General features: G+C 42.6%; 1 long non-coding RNA gene across 2 annotated transcripts in view; it reads right to left on the reverse strand.

Annotated features, from left to right (window-relative positions):
- Nucleotides 1–521: 521 nt before the first annotated feature.
- LOC115094051 overlaps nucleotides 522–27,114 on the reverse strand; it is a 56,119-nt gene continuing 29,526 nt past the window's right edge. The window contains exons 3-5 of one of the 2 annotated variants that reach the window (XR_003857489.1): nucleotides 11,570–11,635; nucleotides 11,361–11,397; nucleotides 522–3,629 (exon numbers count right to left, since the gene is read on the reverse strand). This is a non-coding gene — a long non-coding RNA (uncharacterized LOC115094051). Of the gene's footprint in view, nucleotides 3,630–11,360; nucleotides 11,398–11,569; nucleotides 11,639–27,114 lie in introns of both variants that reach the window. The other variant, XR_003857488.1, reaches the window with a different exon arrangement.

Genomic DNA, 27,114 nt, shown 5'->3' on the forward strand with positions numbered 1-27,114 from the left:
AAGGGGGGTCGATTTAAAGGGTCGTGTGGGTTGTTTTTTTTATCGGGCCATCGGCGCCATTTTAATTAGTGGCAGCCAAAATGGCGCCGATGGCCCGAGAGCAGGAGATCGTGCCGGGACTCTCCCCCCCCCCCAAACTGGACCACCAGGTAATTTAACATTTTGGGGGGGTTCGGGAGGGTGGGGGAGGGTAAGGAATTGGTTTTAAAGGGTCGGGGTGGGTTTAGGGGTTGTTTTGGTGTGCCGGTTTTCCCGCCCTCCCCCAAATAATTCCCGTGCCCTATTTAACGATACAATACAAATGCTCCTGACGATAAATCGGGGGCATTTGTATTGTATCGTGCACCCTAACGATTTAGGACGATTTTAAAATTATCTGATGATAATTTTAATCATTCAAAAACGATTCACATCCCTAATTACAGGTAAACTGGGGTCTGAGTAGGGAAAAGGTCTAGCAGGGCTTTGTTTTTGTGACATTTTTTAAAATAAAAAAAAATGGAAAAAAACTTTAATTTTTCATTTGTTTCATTTTTAAAACATAATGAAGTTATATCTGTTTTGAACAAAAGCACATGCCTAATGCATCTCCTGTAGGTTCATTGTGACTATTCTGAATACCTGTCAGTTAAAGCCATGCTGGTCATGAAGGATCAGTAACTTAGCTTGAAGATCCAGGAGGAAAGGAAAGACTCCCATTGGTCCACCAAGGAAGCCACGCCTGATTGGCTAGAGTATTTAAAGCCCAGACATATTTAGCTTTCTTGCTGATGCAACCAGAATCATGGGACCTCCTTCTTGAATTCTGCTCCTTTTAATGTCATCCTGGACTTCAGCCTACATGCACCCATCTGGAGCCTTTTTTGTGCAAAGAAATGTTGCACACAAAGTTGTGCTCACAAAATTTATGTATTTGGCAGGGGAAAATATTTAAAGCTTGGTTTGTGTGCGTATAACTGAAAAAGAAACCCACACAAATGCTTTGAAGGTTGACCTTTATATCTTTTTTAGACTTAAAGGCAGCGTTTTCCAAACTCAGTTGTCAATCAAATCTGGCTAGGCATAATAAATATTCAAAAGCTATACCTGCATATATTTGGTCTCAGAACCAGGTTAATTTTCATATTTTGCTTGCCCTAAAAACCACACCTGGTCAAAGGTCTTAATAGGTGATCCTCTTTTAAAACATTTTCACATATTGGTGCTTGAACCCAGTTCAGCTAAATAATGGCAGCCAAGAGTAAAACAACAATTCAGCATTATTGTCCCCAATTAACTTTCACAAAAATTTCTGCTAAAAGAAATATTTCTGTAATATTCTTATGCGGAGAGGTGGACCCTTGGCTGAGACGAAGTTGGCGCTACCTATAGAAGGCTTCCTATAGGCCCTCGTCTTTGGGAGGCGGATGTAGGCAGCAGAGACCCAACCAGATCTTCACCTATACCAGCCCAGGTTCCCCGCAGGTTGAGCCCTTGGGTGCCAGGGCCAACAGGACTTAGGAGTGGGTCTCCGGGGAGGACGATCCTGAAAACGGAAGGCGAAGGCAAAGTCACGCAATCCAGGGGTCAGGGCTGGTGGCGAGATAGAAGGATCCGGGGACGGGCCAGAGGTCGGAACAGGCGGCTAGCAGAAGAACGGTGAGCAGGCAAGTGGTCTGGGCAGGCAGCAGACAAAAGCAGAATCCAGGGACGAGCTGAGTCAAGAACAAGAAGAGAAAAAGCCAAGGGGACGAGGAGCCGGAACAGGAGCAGGATCACATGGGGCAGGAACAGGAGCAGGATCACACGGAGCAGGAACAGGAGCAGGAACATGAAGCGAAAGCAACCAGTAGCTCAAAGCAGAGTGGGACCTGTTACTGAGGCAAAGGTGAGGCAGCAGGAGCTGCTTTATATAGGTCCTAGGGTGGTGCCACACATCCGGGACTGCGAGAGGTTTCTTATGCCGCAGCCCCTTTAAGGCAAGGGGAGAGCTGCGTGCGCGCGCGCCTAATGGCAGCTGTGGCTGGTGGCACAGCAGCATAGCGGCAGTGGGACTGACTCCCCGTCGTGCTAAGGAAGGACGAGGACCGCGGCTTTTGGAGAAGCAAGGAGGGCCCAGCTGAGGGGTAAGTGTGGCCGGTTGTGGTGTTCTGCAGCAGGCCACAACAATTCTGTTAAAATAAAATTACCAAAAATTAAATTTCATTAATGCATTCGCTGAACTGCTTAAAGAGAGAGTATTGCTGATGGCTGAAAAAACATATAGCTGTAAAATGATTGCTCAAACTATGCAATAGTTTTGAAACATCCTAGCATAAGAGTATGACATTCCTAATGAATAAATTTTGAAAGTGGTTTCACATCAGTTTTGAACTGCAAACTAAATTGTTTTAAATCATTATAGATTGCATTTACAACTGTTTTTGAAACCGATTTCTAGAAAATTTAAGATAGTTCACAAAAGAATGTACTGTTTTTATGCAGTACAAAATGAATAAGAGGCACAGGACTGATTAAACACTTTCATACTAAGTAGGTTCAGTAAAGTTTTATTTTGGAACAGTAAGCTTTCACAGCCTTTTTTAGAGGAGCTTAAAAGCAGAATTGATGACACTGTTCAAAAGCTTATCCTACATGAGATTATGAATTTTTCATAAGTTGCCGCTTAGGTGAAGCAGCTCAATCAAATTTGAATTCATTCAAGAATAATTAGCTCTTTTAGCTCAAATCTACAATCAAAGAACTTAGGTAGTTCTAAAAGGCGTAAGCACTGTGTCTTCTATTTTATAAAATTCATAGGTGGGCAAAATATTATGCACAAGAGTACATCTGAATAGGACAGAGCTGTATGTCCACCAAGTCTAAGGAAATAGCATTTTTTGGCAGCATGAGTGAAATTACTTAAGCCAAGTATTGCCAGATAATCAGTCACTCATGCGGCTAAGAAATTTTGCAGAACAGATGCCATAATAAAAATGATGTAAAAGATGAAAATGTTTTGCAATGCAAAACCAAAACTGATTAATGCTGAATTGATGCAAACTCTAATCATGCTGCACTTTAGAACAGATTTTACTTTCAGGCATCATACTTTTTAGAACATAGACACACAATGATTACTGAAACAATCTGGAAGAACATTACATATCTCTCAACCTTCTGATTAACTAAAGAGAGATTTTGTGACTTATGATGTTTATAACGGAAAAAGACTGATGTTATTGACAGTAATGGCATTTATGTCTATTGAGTGAAACAATGTATGCAAGAGAACATTTGCTGTAACCTAAGTGTCACTGCCCAACCCCCTTTTATTGAATGCGAGTTGAGAGCTGTGCTATCCGATTAATGCATTCTCCTGCCTGGTCTTACAGCATTAGTTACACAGAAGTTAAGAACACGACAGCAGATAAAGACCATGTGGCCCATCCACATCGCCTGCTTAGTTTTACAGTCCCTTCCTCACAGAGATCCTCTGTGCTTGTCCCATGCTTTCTTGAACTCAGACACTATATCCCCATCTCCGTCTCCTCCACTAGGAGGTCATTACATGTGTCCAGTCTGTCCACCATCTTCTGAGTAAAGAAATATGTCCTTGGCTTACTCTTGATTTTGGCCCCTTTCACCCTCATTCTAAAGCCTCCTTTCCACTGAAAAGACAAAGCAGAATTAGAAAAGGTACAGAGGAGGGTGACACAAATGATTTAAGGGATGGAATCATTCCCCTAGGATGAGTCTACGCAGGTTAGAGCTTTGTAGCTTGGAAAAGAGAAGGCTGAGAGGGGACACAATAGACATTTTTTAAATCATGAGTGGAATGGGTGAATAAAGGATGGTTATATACACTTTCACATACTAAAACAAGTGCACACCCCATGAAACTAACAATCAGCAAATTTAAAACAAATTATATAAGGTATTTTTTCACTCAGCTGACAATCAAGCTGTGGAATCTGTTACCAGAGGATACGGTCAAGGTGACTAGCATAGTGGGAGTTGAAAAGAGGTTTTGATAAATTCTAGGGGAAAAGTCCATAAAACATTATTAGCCAAGTAGACTAAAGAAAGCAATTGCTATCCATGGGAGTAACAGGAAATAGATCTACTTTTTGGGATCTGCTGGGTACTTGCAACCTGGACTGGCAACTGTCAGAGATAGGACACTTGACTTGATGGACCTTGGTCTGACTTCGCATGACATTTCTTATTTTCTTTTGTTCTTATGTTCTTGAAAGAGGCTTGCTTCTTGTGCATTTAATCTTTAGAGATATTTAAATGATTTCCTTTTCTGCAGGATATGCATATTTAAATCTTTAAGCCTGTCCCCCATATGCTTTATGATGATGACCATTGACCATTTTAGTAGCTGCCATCTGGACCGTCTCCATCCAGTTTTTTTTTGACGATGTGGTCTCCAGAATTGTTCACAGATGCTAAATGAGGTCTCACCAGAGACTTGTACAGAAGCAATATAACCTCTTTTTTTCTGCTGGTTATTCTTCACCCTATGATTCCAAGAATCCTTCTGGCCTTTGCCATCACCTTACTACCTATTTTCCAATATGGATGAGTAGCATTGGATTATAGTCAATAGACATGATGATTCTCAGAAATCTCTCCATTATGTCTCAGATCTTAGTGCCTAGTAGTCATCATGCATCCCAGGACATCATGTCTAGTGGGCAGATGCTTTTGTGCTCATTAGGGAGTCACCAATCACTAACTCTGATCTCTGTGGACTCTAAACAGTTCTGGTTTTTATGGTAAACAAAATATGCTAATTAACCTCTTTTTTTTTTTCAAATATAGTAACATAGTAGATAATGGCAGGAAAAGATCAACTGACCGTTCCAGTATGCTCAGTTATTCTGTCCATACTATTAAGGATATATCCCAGTTGGCAGCCACAAGAGTATAACCACATGCAATATATCCTTATCCAGAACAGTCTTCCTGCTTAGTACTCCACCATCTTCAGTAGATATATATATAACATTTCCTTTTAGTTTCTTCCAGGATATTACCTTTTCAAAGTCAACCACAAAGCAATGTAATATCAATAAATAATCTAAATAACATGAAAATATCACTCATAAATAGTAATTGTGAATAATCTGACAACTAAATCTGTTTGTTTGGGTACCATGAAGACTATTGACTTAAAGTCAATGTAAGGTGTTTGTTAGGGAAGTGCAACCCCAAAATTTTCAGTTAGTTTCATTTTGAGATTTATTTTTTGTCATGATTCAGTTTGCCTAATTTTATTTCCGGTTCATTTTATTTGCCAAACCTAAAAAAAAAATAAATAAACTTTCCTCCCCCAAAATAAAAAACCTTCCTAACTGCAAAGAATGAATAAATAATTAAATAAATAAATAGAAGACCACTACTGGAACCAGGTTCCAGTATTGAGTCCTGACTGGAGGCCTGGATCCACTGCCAAAGCCCAACCAGGGCCTGACTGAAGCTTTGTCCTGGCACTAAGGCCTGGTCCCTGAGTTGAGACCAGGCCCAAGGCTTATGCTTGGGCTAAGACCTGGTGCTGAGGCCCAGAAGTCATGGTCTGAGGCCCAACCATGTCTGAGGCCTAGTCCCGGTTCTGAGACCCGATTTGAAGCCTAGGCCCAGTGCCAGGCTTAGCCCAAAGCCTGGTCCTGACTTAGGGGCTTGGCCAAGGCCAAGTCTCACTGCTAAGACCTAGGCCAAGTTATAACCATATGAGGCTGGATAACTTTAGACCTGCTTCTGGCTATAATTTTGCCGGATAGGAGGCTCAATATGTCTTTTAACCCATTTAGACAGATAATTTGTGATCCTGAGAGTGAAGATGAGTAAACTGCTCTGTCTGGTCAACGTAAACAGGTTCTAGCATGGCATCACACAGAGAGAGGAGAGGAGTTTTGCCCAAAAGGTGCTAAACAGAAGTAGAGGAGTTTTGCTTGCAGAGGTGTAGCATGAGAACTGTGAAGAAACAGGATTTCCGGGTACCAGGACATCTGAAGAGGATAAAAAGAATTCCCTTAACTCTAGTCAGTAGGATTTATTGGCATACGGGGTTTTTAGAAATTCTGATTAATAACTGTGGATAGGAAAATGAAGAATACAGATTTTATTTTTACCAAATGCCAAATGTTACTGTTGAAGAAGTTTATTAATCACTATTGAAGAAGTTTATGTGTAGTCAAGATATTTTTGGAGCACAGGTTGTTTTTTTTTGTGGATGCATATACATTGGAAGGACCCAGAAGTAAAGCTTCCCCCTGCTCAGAACGAAACCCCCCTCCCCTCCCGCCCCTTCTTAGAAGAGATAGTGGGAATTGGGCGGATGGGACTTACATTTTGTTCTCTCATTTAGGGAAAAGATGGAAGCTAGCGGTTAGAGCACTGCACTATCATTTACAAAATGTCCTGGGAGATAAGTTCAATATTATTAACACCAAGGTTCCCTGTCTTGAGACTACAATTTCCAGCAATGGATTTTGTGTAGAGCCTGGAATGACAGTGAAATGCTAAAATCAGAATCATTATTTCTTTAGTACTAAAAACACATGTTAAATACAGGTAGTCACTAAAGGATGTTTAGTGGTTTTACCACAGCTGGCAGCGCAGCTAGCTATGTTACCGTCTCCCCCAGCCCCCGCAGGTGATTAAAGGGCCACCTGCAGCCAATGATCATGGCTGGGATTCCGAGCCCTGATTCTCCCCCCCCCCCTTAAGATCATGTAGGGGGTTTCTACCCCCTTTCCCACTAAGATCTGATTCCTGACTCCCCTCCCACATAAATACCCCCCCCCTTAAGATCATGTAGGGGGTTTCTACCCCCTTTCCCACTAAGATCTGATTCCTGACTCTCCTCCCACTCCCACATAAATACCCCCCCCCCCTTAAGATCATGTAGGGGGTTTCTACCCCCTTTCCCACTAAGATCTGATTCCTGACTCTCCTCCCACTCCCACATAAATACCCCCCCCTTAAGATCATGTAGGGGGTTTCTACCCCCTTTCCCACTGAGATCTGATTCCTGACTCTCCTCCCACTCCCACATAAATACCCCCCCCCTTAAGATCATGTAGGGGGTTTCTACCCCCTTTCCCACTAAGATCTGATTCCTGACTCCCCTCCCACATAAATACCCCCCCTTAAGATCATGTAGGGGGTTTCTACCCCCTTTCCCACTAAGATCTGATTCCTGACTCTCCTCCCACTCCCACATAAATACCCCCCCCCCTTAAGATCATGTAGGGGGTTTCTACCCCCTTTCCCACTAAGATCTGATTCCTGACTCTCCTCCCACTCCCACATAAATACCCCCCCCCTTAAGATCATGTAGGGGGTTTCTACCCCCTTTCCCACTAAGATCTGATTCCTGACTCTCCTCCCACTCCCACATAAATACCCCCCCCCCTTAAGATCATGTAGGGGGTTTCTACCCCCTTTCCCACTAAGATCTGATTCCTGACGCCCCTCCCACTCCCACAGAAATACCCCCCCCTTCCCCAGCTCCCTATCTGCTGGCTCCTAAGCTGTTTGTTTATTCGTGTTCTTGATCATAGGAAACTGTATTATTTTAAAAAGATAGAGGCTTTGTCAGGGTGGTAGTAATATAAAGTGACACTCCAGAGACCTTAACTCTCATTTTATTCAAGATAAATGTTTGGAATCTTTCTTATTCCCTGGGACCGATGCAGAAAGAAGGTCATTTTCGGGAAAAGGGAAAAGATAAGAATGCATTTTTTTGTAGGTGTCTGGGGGGTACTTCAGTCTAACAGTTGTAAAACTGGTGTGCTTTTTCTCATGTTGATAATATAAGTGCATGCCCTTTGCTTTGAATCATGTTTTCTCTTTATAGCATAAGGCTAATCTGAGACTGTGCCAAGGACATGTCTGACTCTTCAAGATTTATTTTGGCAGACCTTAGAGAATCATTGGCAGGTTTCCGCACAGAGTCCGTCCCAGGTATATCGTCCCTTTCAATTTCATTTCTGACTCTGACACTACAATCATTTTTGTCTGGATAGCTTAGAGTCAAGATGAACACATACCAGTCAGTACTGGGAAACCACAGGCAACTAAACTTTGCTTGATTTGTTATCTGTTAGGATCCATTAGCACTTTATTGTTTGGTTTAATAAGGGATTAGCCTTGTTCTGAAACTTGGCTGGTTTGCTATCACATTTAAAACCATTTCTCACTTCTTTAGAACAAGGATCAATTCATACCTGGTCTTTTTGTGCTACAGAGGGCGAATCTCTCAGGAAATGTGGATTTTGTTGCATAGTAACTGTCATAAAGTATTCTGTTTAGGAGATATGTGAGGTAGACAAAATAATATTTGGTATAGCGCTACCACAGACATTCCATTAAGACCCCGCTCCACCCCTACACCAGCCCACAAGGGGTTAATTTACCCACATGCTTACATCCTTTTTAGTTGCCAATCTGAACCCCAAATTTCATATATATTTGGGCTGGAGTGTCTCCAGAAGTCCCCTGCTATATTAGCATAGCTCACAGATCAGAGATGTAAGCAACAGGCATGTAATGTATAAAAATTCTAAACTGTGGTGCCAACAAAAACAAAACATCCCTGCTACATAGCACCTAGGCTAGTACACCAGTGTCAAACCGGAAAAAATCAATATGCCACTGCTACAGCGATTATAACTATAATCAATGAATCATGAGCTGCTACTCAATCGCTGGAATAATATATTTTTGTGTCCTTAAATGAAATGTTTATAGAAAATTGTTTAGAAAAATTATTTGAAATAAAAATTTTTTTGACACTTACTCTATTCTGTGTATGTGTGGATTAGAGTATTGTTTGTGTGTTGGTTTATTAAAAATGTAAAGGAATTGGAGGAAAGTTTCATATAAACTCGTTGGTGTCTCCGCACCACGGTTGTGTGGTGATATAATCATTAACTATCCCCCTCCTCCTGTGAAAGTTTTTTTTGTAAAAAGTTTTTTGCTGGAATTACTTCACCTCTGTAACCTCTTCCGTGTGGCGAACATCGAATTAATTATATACCATGACGGTGCTAAATTTGAAGAGCTGTAAACTCTCTACTATCAACTATGAACTGTAAAGGAGTGAAATTCAGACTTCCCTTTAAGGTGTTGGTGTATGCTGTCCAGTTTCCAACGATGGTCCCGACACAGCCGATCCGTGTTTCAGACTGGTTGTCTTTCCTCAGGGATGTGGAACGTTATAATGCGACCAACTTCCTGGGAATCTGGATAAACTCCATTGAAAAAGTCCTCTAGTGGTCTTAAGTGGATGACTCTTGACGGAGTTGCTCTGGCTCCGTCACCGGAAGAGTGATTTATGTATTGTATGAGACCCTTTTTTATGTGTCAGCGGAAGAGCAAGATTTAACCAATGACCGCATGAGAGCTTACTGACGTGGTGACGTCGACCTGATGGAGAACTTGTATATGGAGCTGCCGACATACTCTCCGGACCTGACAGGAAACTTGATGTCAGACTCGCTTACTGACGTAATGACGCCGACCTGATGGAGAGCTTATGTACGGAGCTACCGACGTACTCTCCGAACTGACAGGAAACTAGGTGTCATACTCGCGTTGAACACGATTGGATACCATATTAAAGGGTTTAATCAAAAGCTGCTGCGACCGGGTTCCTTTCCGGAGCACCCTTGGTGTATAACTGTGCTTTACCGACATGTCCCGGGATCTTTATATTAAATAGTCACTGGGGGTTGAACGCAAGCTATTATAACAAAGAGTTCCAATTTAAATCGTCATTCATTCCCCGTGGGGCTGATGTGGTTAAGGTAAAAATCCAGAATGCTTCACGTTGATTAAGAAGAGTTCTGTGGTCCCCGCCCCTGAGCGGGGTTTCCAAATGTTCCAATACCGTCCATTTCAAATCGGCAATGGTGTGTCCCCTGTCTGTCAGATGTTGCACCATTGGTGCCATCATTTTTGCTGTATTAAATCTGGACTTGTGCTCTCCCAGTCTCAACTTGACTGGTCTTGAGGTGCGGCCTATATATAGCTAGGGGCACAGACAGATGATAACATAGACTACGTTGCTGGATAAACAATAGTACACCAGTGTGCCAGATAGACACAACATATGAAAGTACATTCAAACATGGGTACAAGCTCTCTGCTGGACACCAGTGCATATGTGACGGGGGCTTTATCCGTCACTAATATTTTTCCCCAGGAGTTTTTTCCTAAGCTAGGTGTAATAGGAGGAGTTACTAGTGGTTGAGATTCCTCCCATTGCTTTAACCTCACCTTTTTGGGGGAAAGGCATTTTAGGGGTTTATAGTCCCTGTGAGCATGCCCAGTGGAAGAGAAGAGAGAGAGGAGTAGGAGAGAGGAAGGAGTTGAAGAGAGTGGAGACTCATCCAGAGTCTCAGTTGAGGAGAGCCATTTTGATTCCTCCTGAGTCTCGACGGAGGAGCAGTGTTTTGAGTTTTGGAGAATTTTTCCATTGAACTAGTCCGAAGGGAACAATCCCCCCCCCCCCTGTCTCCCTAAAGATAGGTGTCAGAGATTTGTTTGCCCAAGCTGCAATGCAAGAGCAAGAGTGAAGAGAACAGCAGACTTTTGAAGGGAAGAGAAGAAAGAGAGTTAACTGGTGAAAATGGTTATTAGAAAATTTGGAACCCCTATTTTTGATCATTTTTCTAGACTTGGGGACACATTTTTCCACAGGATCTCAGATGTTGGAGTTACACTCTAGCTATCCCACCCTCAACCTGTGAGGATATCATTTCTCAGGATGAAGGTGCAAGAACAGGAAGGGAACTGTGTAAAAAGAAAGGACAGAAGCCATCTGCTTTTTTTTTGTAATCATTGGATGTATGCTAATTCTAATTTTTATGGTTCTGGCTTGGATCCTTTTCTTTAAATTGCAGTAAAGACTGTATTTTATTTGAACACCAATCTCTGACTCTGGAATTTTCTATTGAGTTTTTCCCTAGTTGGACTCTGAAAGGGAATGGATGGACCCTGTTGTGATTCTTGTTTCCTGCCACCAGTTTTGAATTTTGCTTCCCTGCTCCTTATTTTTTTACTATTTAGCACCTGTTGGAGATTCTCAACACAGAGTGTGAAGTTGTCACGCAGATTGTGGTGGATTGAGCCAGGGAAGTCCCGGAAGATAAGTCTTTCTTCCCATTCGGACTTGAACCCAGGCCCATAGCACCCCTAGTTGAGGATAAAGTACCAAAACGGGGGACCTGCTACACATATGTAAAGGAAAATGAAAGGGGGCCATTGAGAATGTGGCATAGCCTTCTAATCCCTGACATCTCTCCAGGAGCTACTCCAGGAGGGCACAACCGCCCCCTTCTTTTAAAGTAGGCCAGAAAAAGAGTGCTGTTTTATGAATCCTGCACCTTTACACAAATGTGTTGACTCAGGATGTGGGTCAGTCTGAAAAACAGAAAAGAGAACACATCATTTAACTCCTGGTATAGACAAGGTCAGAGCAAATTAGAAAACCACTATTATTTACTGCTCACTCTGATTCTTATGGCACACATTGGACTAATTTCCAACTCTAAATTTCAAATAAACTAATATGGGAAAACACACAGATACTTACTGGAGATGGCAGGAGTAGATGCCAGGTGTCGTCACTGGGTTTCTAGTACTGGTCCGTGTAGAGCAGCTGCTAGAAAGGGTGGAAATCAGATGGTGGCAGTTATTAAAACATGGCCATTGTCATAGAAACATAGAATAGAATGGAAATTAAGGACCTTGAGGCCTATCTATTCTGCTCAAATTACCACAGGCCACACTTCATTTCTTGGTTTCCATTACTTCCTTGCAACTAAAGATCGACTTTACTTATCCCAGGCTTTCTTGAATTCTGTTACTGTTTTTTCGGCCTCCACTACCTTCTGTTAATCAGACAATGAGCAGCAGTTTTATATTGTGCAGATGGTCCATCTTTAAAGATGGCGGCGGCCATCTTTAAAGATGGCGCCGGCCAGCCAGTGCTCCTACCATGTGACAGGGGCCGGCCAATGGCACGGATACCCTGTCACAAGGTAAGGGCAAAGGGCCATCAGCGTCATCTTTATAATTGGCAGCCGACGGCCCGAGAACGGGAGATCGCTCCCGGGACCACTACTAGACCACCAGGTAATTTAAAAATGTTTTGGGGGGATCGGGAGGGTGGGAGAAGCTAAGGGGTCATCTTTAAAGGGTCGGGTGGGTTTTTTTTAATTGGGCCATCGGCGCCATTTTTGAGTGGCAGCCAAAATGGCGCCGATGGCCCGAGAGCGGGAGATCAGTCCCTGTGCCCCCACTGGACCACCAGGAACTCGTAAAAAGTTTTGGGGGGGTTCGGGGGGTGGGGGAAGGTAAGGGGTCATTTTTAAAGGGTCGGGCCTCACTAAAAAAAAATTTACGATGTGAATCGGAACCGATTCCGATTCACATCTCCAGCGATCAGATTTTTTTCTCCTTCCAGCCGAACCCGATCATTAAGACGATCGGGCACATGATTCACATCTCTATTTCTTCCTCCAAATTAAGGGCACTGTCATAGGGGCCACCATGGCCCCATCCATAGCTTGCCTCTATGTCTCTAATTTTGAAACATCTTACCTTTATAGCTCTTCTTTCTGGCCCATGATTATTTGGCTTTGTTTCAAAGACAACAATTTTTTTCATCTGTGGTGGTACAGAAATAGGTTTTTTTTTTGTATTTTTACTACATACTTCTGATTCCAACCTCCAGTTCACACATACTATAAATCTTACAAAGATTTATTTTTTGGACATTCTGGTAAGGCTAGAAAGGGTTTAACTACATCCATTTGTAGAAAAATCACTGATGAAAATGCTATTTATAGTACATAAATCACCACCCTCACCCATTACATGACAGTGTTCCTCTGGGACAATTCTTTTGGCTTAGATATTTATGCTCATCTAGGTCATACTTCATTGCTCAAACTCATTTGATGTTCGATCAATTCAGAGAAAGGGGATACATACGCCATGTGATTGAACAAGCTTTTAAAAGAGCCCTCTATATTAATAAAGGTTTTGCTGTTCTTTCCACGCGATAAGGATAACTCAAACAGGATAGCATGTATCCTCCCATTTTCACATAAAGCAGAATCTGTATGCAGATTAATCCATCAAAACTGGCCTGTCCTGACCCCCTTTGGGATTTTTTCAGAATCCCCCCCATTTTCATTTTATAGGGCCCTCAATCTTAGAGATATACTTACCTCTTCAGACATAATCCCTAATCGTCCACCTTCAGCTGTACATCTGGGGCACCGACCCTGTGGTCACTGCTGTGCCTGTGAATTATCCTTAACTATGTTACAATACAATCATCTTCTTTCAAAAAAGATGTTTCCTTTAAGATTTACCTCAGATTTTGGCTCTACTTGTGTTGATATGTGATCAAATGTCCTTGTAATCTTTTATAAGACGCTCCACACCCTGAGAACTCACATATACAAGCATTGTAGTAATATTCACCGTTTGAATGAGAATGTCCCATTTGTACCACATTAGCAAGCAGCACAACATGTGATCTCTGATTTAAAGTTTTTTGTGATTGATCAAATTCACAAGAACTGTTGAGGAGGTGATCTGAACAGGGCCCTATTACAACATGAACAACGCCTAATTTTCTCACTACAGACTCTTGGACCACTGGGCTTAAACGGGACATTGCTTGGTCAGTTTTTGACTCATTTTTGATTGGTTACTTCTATACCATGTCACCTTTTCAAGCCATTTTGCAAACTGAGCTTACTTTCGGGCCGATACAGTAAAATTCGCAGGAGAGCCGGCGCTCCGAGGCAAGCGTCTGCTCTCCCAACACGCGCCCAGGCCACTCTCCTGGGCACGCGATCCAGTATGCAAATGAGGGCCCGCAGTAAAAGGAGGCTCTAGGGACACTAGCGCGTCCCTAGCACCTCCTTTTTGACAGGAGCAGCAGCTGTCAGAGGGTTTGACAGCCGACGCTCAATTTTACCGGCGTCAGTTCTTGAACCCGCTGACAGCCATGGGTTCGGAAAACGGATGCTGGCATAATTGAGTGTCCGTCTTTCAACCCGCGGGCAGCCGTCCGATTTAAACATTTTTTTTTTTAATTTTTGATTTTTTTTTTAAATTTTGGGGCCTCCGACTTAATATTGCTATGATATTAAGTCAGAGGGTGTACAGAAAAGCAGTTTTTTCTGCCTTTCTGTACATTTTTCCAGTGCCGGCAGAAATTAATGCCAGCCTTTGGGCAGGCGTTAATTTCTGAAAGTAAAATGTGTGGCTTGGCTGCACATTTTACTTTCTGTATCGAGCGGGAATAACTAATAGGGCCATCAACATGCATTTGCATGTTGCGGGCGCTATTAGTTTCGGGGGGGGGGGGGGGGGTTGGCCGCGTGTTTTCGACTCACTATTACCCCTTACTATATAAGGAGTAAAAATAGCGCGTTGAAAACTCGTGGCCAAATGCAGGCTAACAGTGCACTGTACTGTATCGGCCTGTTTATCAGCTGTGAGTTCCTTTCATCCTGTAAACACCATTTTGACAGATGCGATAAGGTGTATCTCTTAGTGTCTTTCATGCTGCTTCAGATACAGGGATTTTTATCCCATATGTATTATTGTTACAATTAGTGGGTGCTTTTGTTATATTTTCTTATATTATTGCATTATTTTATCTCTCTGAGGTGTTATTTTCTATTTTTAGCTCTAATTGTGTTTCAGCTATGTCCCTCCTGAGGAAGCCATCCAGTGAAACATGGCCGTGTCAGGTTACTTAATTTAAACAACTTATGATTTATGTAGAACATTTCATATCTTGTCAAATTTGGTAAATTTTGAGTGAATCCCTTGATATTAACTTGCACTGGAGCACCAGACCTTGTTTTGAAGAACCTTTTGAGATTCAGGACTTTTTTCTCACACTCTTTGACATTTGGAATTATTGTCTTCGTGTGAGGTTGCATATACTATATTCACCCCTAATTATTTGATTCACTACATATCTAAAGCCTTGCATTATCCATTTACAGAGCTGAAAAAGTGGGAAATGGGCGACAGATGTGGTGTACGAGTTTCTTAGTTCCTGCCATGAAATGGCACATGAAGGCAGAGCCATCTGCATCAGTATAAGGGTGGTAGGCATGACCTCTGAGGAGGCTTCTGGGTAGGTGGTGCAAATAGAGAGCCCTCATGTGAGGTGCAAAAGGCTCCATTTTCTCCTGCCCCTCCCTTGTTGTTCAGTGAGCTGTCAGTTCATGAAAACACTGCAGGGTTGACTGTTTTGAGGGCAATTTGTAAAGTAAGTTCTGCAGATATAAACTCGCTTGATCTGCTGAAAGGAGCTTTTTAGAAAATTGCCTGCCCAGGGCAATGGGTGAAATTCTGCGTTCCTTGCCACTACATGTATAACTTTACCTGCACATTGAAGAGGCAGTGTGAGAGTGGGGCTGCAGAAGGAAGGGCTTGCATTTGCATGCACACTTTGGAATTTTCCAAAGTTTGTGCATATATTTCTCAGAAAATTTACTTGTACAAAACTATCAGGTGTGAATACGTGCAGGTAGTTTTGGTGGGATAATTTTCATAGTTAAAGTAGGCACATACCTTCCCTTTGAAAATTGGTGTAAAATCTGTGGATAAATCATATACCCTTATGATTTAACTTATATAACTCTGTTAAATGTATAACGCTCCGGCGTAAGTTCCTGTTCACTGTACACCGACGTGATATCTTTGATGAGCGGCGGTATATAAAAATTTATAATAAAATAAATAAATAAATAAATAATACCCCCATAACTCGATAGTCCACAAATAAGAGTGGATTCAAAGAATAAAGGATAAACTATCAAAAATGATAAAAGCAAAAAAGAATATTACTAAGGTGGAAACACCCTGGGGTCCCTTTTCAGCTACTGTGTGGCTTGGCTACTTAACCAGATAACTTTACCTGGCTAACTTGCGCCATTTTTCAAAATGGCGGCGCAAAATGGTGGCGGCCATAGACCAACACGATTCGACTGCAGGAGGTCGTTCCGGACCCCCGCTGGACTTTTGGCAAGTCTTGTGGGGGTCAGGAGGCCCCCCAAGCTGGCCAAAAGTCCCTGGGGGTCCAGCGGGGGTCCGGGAGCGATTTCCTGCCGCAAATCGTTTTCCGTACGGAAAATGGCGCCGGCAGGAGATCAACTGCAGGAGGTCGTTCAGCGGGGTCCGGAACCCCCCGCTGAACGACCTCCTGCATTTGCTTAGAATTTGGTTTACTTAATTTCTTTTTTTGTAAAACGTGTTTATTGGTTTTTTTTGTGATGTGAAGGATAGATACCTAAGTTACCCAGCTAGCGCTTAAAATGAGTACCAGCCAGCTCAGTTTCTCCCCACACTCTTGGAACATTCCAAAATTCGGGAGCAATTTCCTGCCGGAACCCCCCGCTGAACGACCTCCTGCAGTCGATCTCCTGCCGGCGCCATTTTCCGTACGGAAAACGATTCGCGGCAGGAAATCGCTCCCGGACCCCCGCTGGACCCCCAGGGACTTTTGGCCAGCTTGGGGGGGCCTCCTGACCTCCACAAGACTTGCCAAAAGTCCAGCGGGGTCCGGAACGACCTCCTGCAGTCGAATCGTGTTGGTCTATGGCCGCCGCCATTTTGCGCCGCCGGCTGAAGACAACACGATTCAATTGCAGGAGACCGTTCCGGACCGCCGCTGGACCCCCAGGTAATTTAAGGCATTTGGGAGGGGGGGGGGGTTCGGGAGGGTGAGGGATTTAATTTAAAGGGTCGGGGGTGGGTTTTAGGGTGTTTTAGTGTGCCGGTTTTCCTGCCCTCCCCCCGATTTAGCTACGGACCGCCGCTGGACCCCCAGGTAATTTAAGGCATTTGGGGGGGGGGGGTTCGGGAGGGTGGGGGATTTAATTTAAAGGGTCGGGGGTGGGTTTTAGTGTGCCAGTTCACGATTTTAACGATTTTCACGATACTCTAAACACCCAAACGGCGACGATACGATTCCCTCCCCCTCCCAGCCGAAATCGATCGTTAAGACGATCGAGGACACGATTCACATCTCTACTGAATATATGAAACTATCTTAAAGATAGCCAGATAAGTTTATCCTGTTATAGTATCTTTAGGATAGGTCTGTGGCTGAACTAGAGTTAGCCAGATAGGTTATCCAGCTAACGCTGCTCCTCCTCACAACGGCTCCTGAACGCCCCCTATTTATCTTTTACAGTTTAGACAGATAACTTTTAAATTATCCATCTAAATGCTTTGGAATATGTACCTCCCTGTAATTTATATAGGATCTAGACCAACTAAGTAGTCTGCACATCATTCACTAGCACCAGCAACTCCCAAGACACTCTGACTTTTAAAATCTAGGAAAAAATGCAATTCAAAGGCTCAAAAAAAAAATCTTAATGATGCTCAGCAAAACATTACACACACATACAAGGAAATCTAACAAACATTTTAGCACCCAAGGAGATAATCTCCTTATGCAACTCTAAACATTTCTGCCTACATGATTGTGTAAGCTTACATACATCAGCAAATATCCATATTTACTGGCCATAGAACGATTCTTGTTTTTTCCTAAAAAAAAACAAAAAACCATATGTAGAATAGAATCTCCTGCTTAAGGAAATACAAAGGACACCAACAGGGTTGCCTGCTTCAAAACCCTATCTTCTTTAAACCCTTCTAGAAACCCAGTAATGTCCAAGCTGTCAGCAGATAATTCTCCACCTTGTAAGTGACCAGCTTGATTTTCTCTTTTTTTTAGATAGTTAATAATAAATTAAAGTGAAAGGAGGGACAGACTGACCAGAAATTCCCAAATTCCCAGAAAGGTATTGCTTGAACACTTCTGCTGGAGATATTGGAAGAATAATTGGGAAGTTAAGTATGCTCAAACTCAGATCTCTGGATAAGTTACACTCATTTTCTAACTTCCAATAGATCACATTTTTATGTTGGAGTAATAGTGACTGAGTTGAGGTTAACTGCTGAGTACATTGCTCTACTGTCTTAACCTCTCACTGTATAACCTGTTTCATGTACTCAAAACTGAGAATTCAAGTCTACCAGCTGAGACCATGTATTCAAGGCTAGTCAAAGCAGACCAAATAGACTTAAGTATGAGAGAAGCTGACTTAACAAAGGTCTACTGGGAGCTCAAGTTAGATAAAGCAACTGCTTCAGAGGGCCTGACAGGAGATCTTATTCAGATCTAGTTGGTCTATTTAGTGCCAAATCAGATGATCTTACACAGGTGTTGCAAGCATGAGCCCCTAGGCCGAAGTGGAGGTGACGCAACCTGCAGAGAGGAGCCCTGCAGGTCCTCACCATCAGCAGGTGGAACTGGCTGGAGTAAAGGCCCAACAGGAGCTTCATCAATACCATCCTTTGTTCCCCTTAGGCTGAGCCCTCGAGTGCCGGGGCTGGCTGGACTTAAGTGTGGGCCTCTGTGAAGGTAAATATCCATCACAAGGAGAATGTTGCAGGCCAGCATAAGTCAGCTAAGTCAGGACAAGCAGTGGTCAGGGCAGGGGCAGACAAGGCAAGGGCAAGTTCAGGCTGTGGTCAGAGGCAGGTGGAGTTCAGTCAGAGTTGTGATTCAGGCAGTGGTTGAGGCAGGCAGAGATCAGCAGTGTCGAGGTCCAATCCAAAAGTCAAACCAGAAGTCCAATCCAAGTCAGTGCCAGAAGTGCGATCCAAGGTCAAAGCCAGAAGTCCAATCCAAAGAGACAAGGAATGAAGAAGAGAAAGAAGGAGCACAGGAGCAGGAGAGGGCACTGAAGATGGACGAGGAAAGACTGATCATGAAAACAGGAATGCAAGATGAACCAGACTGCCAAACAGAGCCAGGGACAAGACACAGGAACTCAGGGACACCACACAGGAGTAAGGATTCAGGAATACCGAGGCAACACACTTCTCAACTGAGATAACCAATTTATGAGGCGTTGGAGGGTGTCCAGGCAAGGTCTTTATACTGGAGGACCCATGATGTCATCAGAGGGCGCAGTGGAGGATTTCCTCAGTGGGCCCTTTAAATCTTGGCAAGTCAGATGCACACGTGCCTAGGGAAAGCTCTGCAGCAGGGCCAACGGCAGTGTCAACGTTGGCCTAGTTGCTCTATGGTGGGTGGCCATGTCCAAGCCGTAAGGGTCTGCTGTGCCTTTGGTAGGCTGAAAAGATGGGCCTGGGTTGGAGGTAAGAACGGTGGGCCGTGGGTACAGGGCTATGGTTGCTGAACGCAACAACTGGGATGTTCCAAGCTATCCTTCCCCTTCTAAGTCAGCTCCAGCAGTGCTGCAGATAACCCATTGTTTCTCCCTCCATTTCTCTGTGCCATCTTTGTTAGTCCCCAGGCCTGATCATCTCTCCCACTACTCTCCAGACTAGGAGAGAAGCTATAACCGACTTGACAATTCTTGCAGACAGGAGGAGGAGATGACTATTTTTCATACGGGCTCAAAGTTGTGTCAGACTCCACCAGATGAAGCAGGGAGGCTCCTTCACTTTCCTTTTTACATTTAATCATAGCAAAAAGTAAGAAAACAAAATTTGAACAATCACCAATGCAGAGTTCAATATAGCCATCAGGGCTTTGCTTTTCAAGGCTGCAGTTCTTCATGCTTTTAATCTTTATATAAAAGGTTTAGATAAATGGCACCAAAATGAAGTTAGATGCCGAACTGGCAAATAATTATGAAAGAAAACTGACGTGAAAAGTGGAACAACTCCTGTTTCTATTGCTTGAATACCCCCGATGCAAATCATATTCAAAACATGTACACATGTCGGGGTTATACATAGAATGATCTGTAAGAAGCTGCACCAAAGTTAAGTGCTTTTATATGCATTTAAAAATAATTTCAAAACATATTCTTCTTAATGAACAACCTTATCCATATGATTAAATATAAGGCAAATGAAGTTGTTATAATCTGGAAGTGCCTATTATGATAGTTAAAACTGATTGATGTATAAGTGACTTATTAGAAAAATCTCTGTTAGAAAGAATTTAATTTTGTTTTATAAACTTTACATGACATTGTCCTTTTCTTTTTTTTTTTTTTACTATAATAAGATCTTTTGTAAATACAAAAGTATGGACATAAGTGCAAACCTCTTCCCAACCTGGCTTCCAGGACTGTCTCTGCTCACTGGGGGTAAACATGTATATACAGATCACACATGGGGAAGTTTATCTGCATATTAAGAATTTTATAGAGCAAAAATGGCAAAACCCAAGCTTTCTAACTTTACAGAAGAATTTGGAAAAGATGTATACTTCAGTGGATTTTTTTTAAATTTTATAATTTAAATGGAAAATAGTTTTGTTGAGACAGTCAAAAACTGGCAAAATGCACACATTTCATTGCATCCATAGTAGATGAGAGAAGAAAAAGGCCAACTGGTTTATCCAGTTCGCCAATTATTTGGTGCACATTGCTAATGATATATCAAATCTGTCGGCCACAGAAACTTGACCTTTTGTAGGATATTGCTCCTTATCTCAGTTTTTGTTGACTTCCATTTTGATTGTCCACCATTCTATGCAGCTGAGAATACAAGTTTACACACTCAGTTCAGTATCCATCAGCCTTTCTCCACCCCATCTCACAAGCCAAGAGCCACCAAAACTAGTGAAATACTGCCCAAACATCTACCTATTTAGATCTCCTTGGCCTGCATGTATCAATTCTGTTGGTTTCTGTGGAATTGCGGACTGCTGATACCAACCCAGCTTCCCCATGGCCTGCTCTGCTACCAGGTTTACTCAGCCTTTCAACCCTGTTTCTACCACTGCCTAATATATATGAATCAGGCATGTCCAGATTCCATTACAGTTCTGACCTCCCCTCCCTCCTATATTTATTTATTTATTTATTTATTATTTTTTATATACTAGTGGCCTATTCCAAACTTTGTCATCTTCCTTTCTGATATTTACAGTACCAAACTTAATTCAACATTCAGACCCTCATCTGTATCTTGCCAAGTCTTGTATCATTTATTCAACCACCAAACACAAGGCCATTCTCCAAAAACATCTGGAGGTCAATATTCAAAAGCCATTTATTTATTTATGTGCTTTTATATACCATTGTTTGGAACTGGCCTTCACAACGGTTTACAGTTGAAACAACAATACATATAACATTAAGCAGGTGAATACATATGGTGTTTAACATAGGCAATATAACTTTTAATGTGAAATTAATGTTTAACATTGGAGTTTAACACAGCTTTAAAGTTAAACTTACAGTTATCCATCTAAATGGCATACCCAGCTACATTTAGCCTTTATCTGGCTAAATTCTAGCCGGATAACTTGTCCACTAAATGGCCTACTGAATATTGGCCTCCTGGTCTCTCCCATTTCATAGATTTGGGTTTTAGTCATGGTTTCTTCTTGCAGAAAATCCCAACCTTCATAAAACCAGATGCAGTTGTACTGCTGCTGTTAGGGGTTGTAACTACCACTCCTTGCTGATTATCCCTGGATAGTTAAGATTAAACCCATGGTAATCAAATGAAGCCCTACCACTGGTGTTAGAGTTTTACCAAGTTTGAAGCATTTGTATTTCCAATTTGTGTCACACTGGCCTGTGTTTTTCCCTCTTTGCCCCTCCACATTTCAAGTCCCCTCTTTCACTTCTTCCACCTGTCATTTCCCATCCATATGAGTTGTTACCCATCCTTACCAATATACTCTGTCCCAAGCATCCCTCTCCCTTCCTTAAATCATCAACATGCTGCCAAACCAGAAAATATAACTGTCTTCTTCCATTTATGTAGAAATTCTCCTATTAAAGTCAATAACCTGTTGGACTTGGCAGGTAATGTGGGATTTAGATTAGAACAACAGTGACATGTACAGCATGGTGACAGTAAAAATGCCGGGGGTTGTACTAACCAGGACCATTTTATCACTGCTAGAACCTCCTGGACCTGCATGTAACTCGCCTTGAGCTACAATGAAAAGGCCTGAGCCGAATGCACTAAATAAATAATAAAATAATAATAAATCTGCTTTGCCCCATCCAGTGAGCATTAACTGTCCTTAAGAAATGTGGCTGAGTAACACGGACTGAAGGAGACCCAACATGAGGAGGAACAGAGCCAACTCAGGGGCTCTACCTCCTCTCCAAAGAAAAACCCAAGGGACTCCCAGCTTTTAACCACATCTCCCACCTCCACAGAAAAAACAAATGTGGACTTCTAGGCCACTTCATCTCCAGATCAAAAAATCCCTTCAAGCCCCGTATCCCACCCCTCCTTCCCAAGTCTCCAGAATTTTCACCAGCAAAAGGAAGAAAGTTGCTCTCTTGCTAGCAATGGCACTAAATCTGAAATGCTGCTGCCCATATTCTGATCCGCATAGCAAAGCACAGGTGTTTTTTTACTTTGGAGGATGTGGGGATTAGGGGTCTGAAAGATTTTTTTTGACCTCCTGTGGCAAGGGTATGGAAGAAGGGTCTGGATACCCTCATTTGTGTTTTTAGGTGGTGGTAGACTTGAGTATCCAAAGACCCTTTTTATATTTTGGGGAGATGAAAGAGGGGATGTGGTGCATGTTAACTTGGAGATCCTAAGCCACATAGGTTAGCCAGCCAAATGGTGATAATACTAATGCATGTATAATGCCCATAGTGCTGGGGCATATACTCTTATGTCAAAATCTATGTAAACCGGTATATAAAACCCTTCAAATAAATAAATAAATATATAAATAAAAGAATAGATTCATAGATTATATGCAAAATAAAAATGTTGTTTTTCTTAGATTCTGTTAGTCTTCTCTCCTTTTTATATTGAACGATCATTTTGATCCATTAGGATAATTCACTATTCCATATTATTGAAAAAGGTAAACAGTGGAGTGCCTCAGGTATCTGTACTTGGACCAATGCTTTTCAAATTCGGCTGAATTTTAAAACGCATGCACATGTAAAATCTGGCAGATACGAACGTGGCCAGTCCCCGTGTGCACCAACGCGTGCATGTTGTAAAATAGCGATGTCCATGTGCGTGCACTGGGAGCCGTACACACATGGACACCCATGCGGTTCTTTTAAAATTGACCCATATATTTATTAATGATCTGGAAAGGAATACGACGAGTGAGGTTATCAAATTTGCAGATGATACAAAATTATTCAGAGTAGTTAAATCACAAGCGGATTGTAATAAATTGCAGGAGGACCTTGTGAGACTGGAAGATTGGGCATCTAATTGGCAGAAGATATTTAATGTGGACAAGTGCAAGGTGTTTGCATATAGGGAAAAATAATCCATGATGTGTTTACACAATGTTAGGTTCCATATTAGGAGCTACCACCCAGGAAAAAGTTTTAGGTGTCTTAGTGGATAATACATTGAAATCATCGGCTTAGTGTGCTGTGGCAGTCAAAAAAGTAAACAGAATGTTAGGAAAGAAATTATTAGGAAGGGAATGGTGAATAAAATGGTAGATGTCATAATGCCTCTGCATCGCTCCATGGTGAAACCGCATCTTGAATACTGTGTGCAGTTCTGGTTGCCGCATCTCAAAATATATAATTGCACTGTAGAAAGCACAGAAAAGGGTGACCAAAATGATAAAGGGGTTGGAGCAGCTTCCCTATGATTAAAGGCTAAAGAGGTTAGGGCTGTTCAGCTTGGAGAAGAGACGGCTGAGGGGGGATATTGTAGAGGTCTTTAAAATCATGAGAGGTCTAGAACAGATAAATGTGAATCAGTTATTTACTTTTTCGAAGGACTAGGCGGCATTCTATGAAGTTAGCAAGTAGCACATTTAAAACTAATTGGAGAAAATTATTTTTCACTCAACGCACAATTAAGTTCTGGAATTTGTTGCCAGAGGATGTGGTTATGGTAGTTAGTATAACTGGGTTCAAAAAAGGTTTGGATAAGTTCCTAGACAGAAGTCCAATAACTGCTATTAATTAATAAGGAGTTTTAGCTTGGGTACTTGCCAGGTACTTGTGACTTGGTTGGTCACCGTTGGACACAGGATACTGGGCTTGCCAGGTTCTTATGGCCAATCCAGGCCATAAGAACCTGGCAAGTACCCATAACTAGGTCTATCCCATGTTACAATTGCTAATGGCAGTGGCTATTCTCTAAGTGAACTTAATAGCAGATAATGGACTTCTCCTCCAAGAACTTATCCAATCCTTTTTTAAACACAGCTATACTAACTGCACTGACCACATCCTCTGGCAACAAATTCCAGAGTTTAATTGTGCGTTGAGTAAAAAAGAACTTTCTCCAATTAGTTTTAAATATGCCCCATGCTAACTTCATGGAGTGCCCCATAGTCTTTCTACTATCTGAAAGAGTAAATAACCGATTCACATATACCCGTTCTAGACCTCTCATGATTTTAAACACCTCTATCATATCCCCCCTCAGTCGTCTCTTCTCCAAGCTGAAAAGTCCTAACCTCTTTAGTCTTTCCTCATAGGGAAGCTGTTCCATTCTCCTTATCATTTTGGTAGCCCTTCTCTGTACCTTCTCCATTGCAATTATATCTTTTTTGAGATGCGGCGACCAGAATTGTACACAGTATTCAAGGTGCGGTCTCACCATGTAGCGATACAGAGGCATTATGACATTTTCCGTTTTATTCACCATTCCCTTTCTAATAATTCCCAACATTCTGTTTGCTTTTTTGACTGCTGCAGCACACTGAACCGACGATTTCAATGTGTTATCCACTATGACGCCTAGATCTCTTTCTTGGGCTGTAGCACCTAATATGGAACCCAACATTGTGTAATTATAGCTTGGGTTATTTTTCCCTATATGCATCACCTTGCACTTATCCACATTAAATTTCATCTGCCATTTGGATGCCCAATTTTCCAGTCTCACAAGGTCTTCCTGCAATTTATCACAATCTGCTTGTGATTTAACTACTCTGAACAAGTTTGTGTCATCTGCAAATTTGATTATCTCACTTGTCGTATTTCTTTCCAGATCATTTATAAATATATTGAAAAGTAAGGGTCCCAATACAGATCCCTGAGGCACTCCACTGTCCACTCCCTTCCACTGAGAAAATTGTCCATTTAATCCTACTCTCTGTTTCCTGTCTTTTAGCCAGTTTGCAATCCACAAAAGGACATTGCCGCCTATCCCATGACTTTTTACTTTTCCTAGAAGCCTCTCATGAGGAACTTTGTCAAATGCCTTCTGAAAATCCAAGTATACTACATTTACCGGTTCACCTTTATCCACATGTTTATTAACTCCTTCAAAAAAGTGAAGCAGATTTGTGAGGCAAGACTTGCCCTGGGTAAAGCCATGCTGACTTTGTTTCATTAAACCATGTCTTTCTATATGTTCTGTGATTTTGATGTTGAGAATACTTTCCACTATTTTTCCTGGCACTGAAGTCAGGTTAACCGGTCTGTAGTTTCCCGGATCGCCCCTGGAGCCCTTTTTAAATATTGGGGTTACATTTGCTATCCTCCAGTCTTCAGGTACAATGGATGATTTTAATGATAGGTTCCAAATTTTACTAATAGGTCTGAAATTTCAATTTTTAGTTCCTTCAGAACTCTGGGGTGTATACCATCCGGTCCAGGTGATTTACTACTCTTCAGTTTGTCAATCAGGCCTACCACATCTTCTAGGTTCACCGTGATTTGATTCAGTCCATCTGAATCATTACCCATGAAAACCTTCTCCATTACCGGTACCTCCCCAACATCCTCTTCAGTAAACACTGAAGCAAAGAAATCATTTAATCTTTCCGCGATGGCCTTATCTTCTCTAAGTGCCCCTTTAACCCCTTGATCATCTAACGGTCCAACTGACTCCCTCTGACTATATTCAATAGTGCAGCCACACTATTGAATATACCTCCAAAGTTAACTGGATAAGTTTATCCAGCTAATTTTGCTATCTGGACTGTGTCTGAATAAGGAACTAATATAGGTTTAAATAAAGTATTCTTTGTTTAAAATACAATATCATATAAATATTTTAAAGCATAAAAGGGAGAGGGGAAAAGTAATGTCATGTGTGTTGCGGTCCCGGTCGCAGGTTCTGCGACCGGGTCCTTACCTCTCTCCACGGGGCTTCCTTGTCGGGGTCTGCAGCTCGGGCAACCGCGCTCCATGTCGGCATGCCGGGGACGGGGTCTGCGGGTGGTTGGCCTGTTCTGTCTGCCTCGCGGCGGCATCTCCACGAGGGAGACACTGCCAGGCCTCCGAATCCAGCCCCTCCCTTCCTAGGCACGCGTGCGAAGAAGCCCAATTTAAAGGGCTTTTCCCGCCGGACCACGGACCGCCCCTCAGTGTGACGTCAGACGCCGGCAAGTATTTAAAGCCGGCATCTGCTTCAGTCAGACGCCTTGCAACGAGGTTCCTTGCTGGAAGTTAGTTGCTGTGCTTGGCTGTCTCTTGCCTGTTGGTTCCTGGACCTGCTTGTGCTTCTTTCCATTTCCTGCTTCAGTTCCAGTCCCAGATCTTCTTCTGTTCCAGTTCCTGCTTCAGTTCCAGTCCCGGATCTTCTTCTGTTCCAGTTCCAGCTTCAGTTCCAGTTCCAGATCTCCTTCAGTTCTCGGTATTGATTCTCTGGTTCCTGACTCCTGCCTGTTCCCGGTCTCCTATGCTTGCCGCCTGCTTCGACTTCGGATTGCTTCCTCTTCTCACCTACGTCCCAGTGGCCCGGGGCCTCACGGGCTCCTCCCGGGGGGACCTCGGGTCTCCAGGGTGAAGTCTTCTCTTCACATCAGTCACCTAAGTCCCAGCAGCTCGGGCCTTCACGGGATCCTCCCGGGGGAATCTGGGCTTCCAGGGTGAAGACTCCTGCTCAACGCCTGTTTGTATCTGCCTCCCGGCTTGCTGTTCTCCACGGAGTGCACTTCCTCTTCCACCTCTTCACTCTGTCAGGCTGGCCTAAGGGTCCACCCCTCCACTCACAACAATGTGATTGTGGCTCTGTGCTTTTATTGATTGGTTCTCCTTTTCAATAGTTATTTTCATAATATCAGATATATGCATACAGTCAATTTCTGGCCAACTTAAGTGACACTATTTATACAAGTCTTTGCCTTCTGCCTTTTGAGTGAATTCTACTACTCCATAATCAAGATCATTAAACAGC

Source organism: Rhinatrema bivittatum, chromosome 6 (assembly GCF_901001135.1).
Source record: "Rhinatrema bivittatum chromosome 6, aRhiBiv1.1, whole genome shotgun sequence".
In the NCBI taxonomy this organism is placed as follows: Eukaryota; Metazoa; Chordata; class Amphibia; order Gymnophiona; family Rhinatrematidae; genus Rhinatrema; species Rhinatrema bivittatum.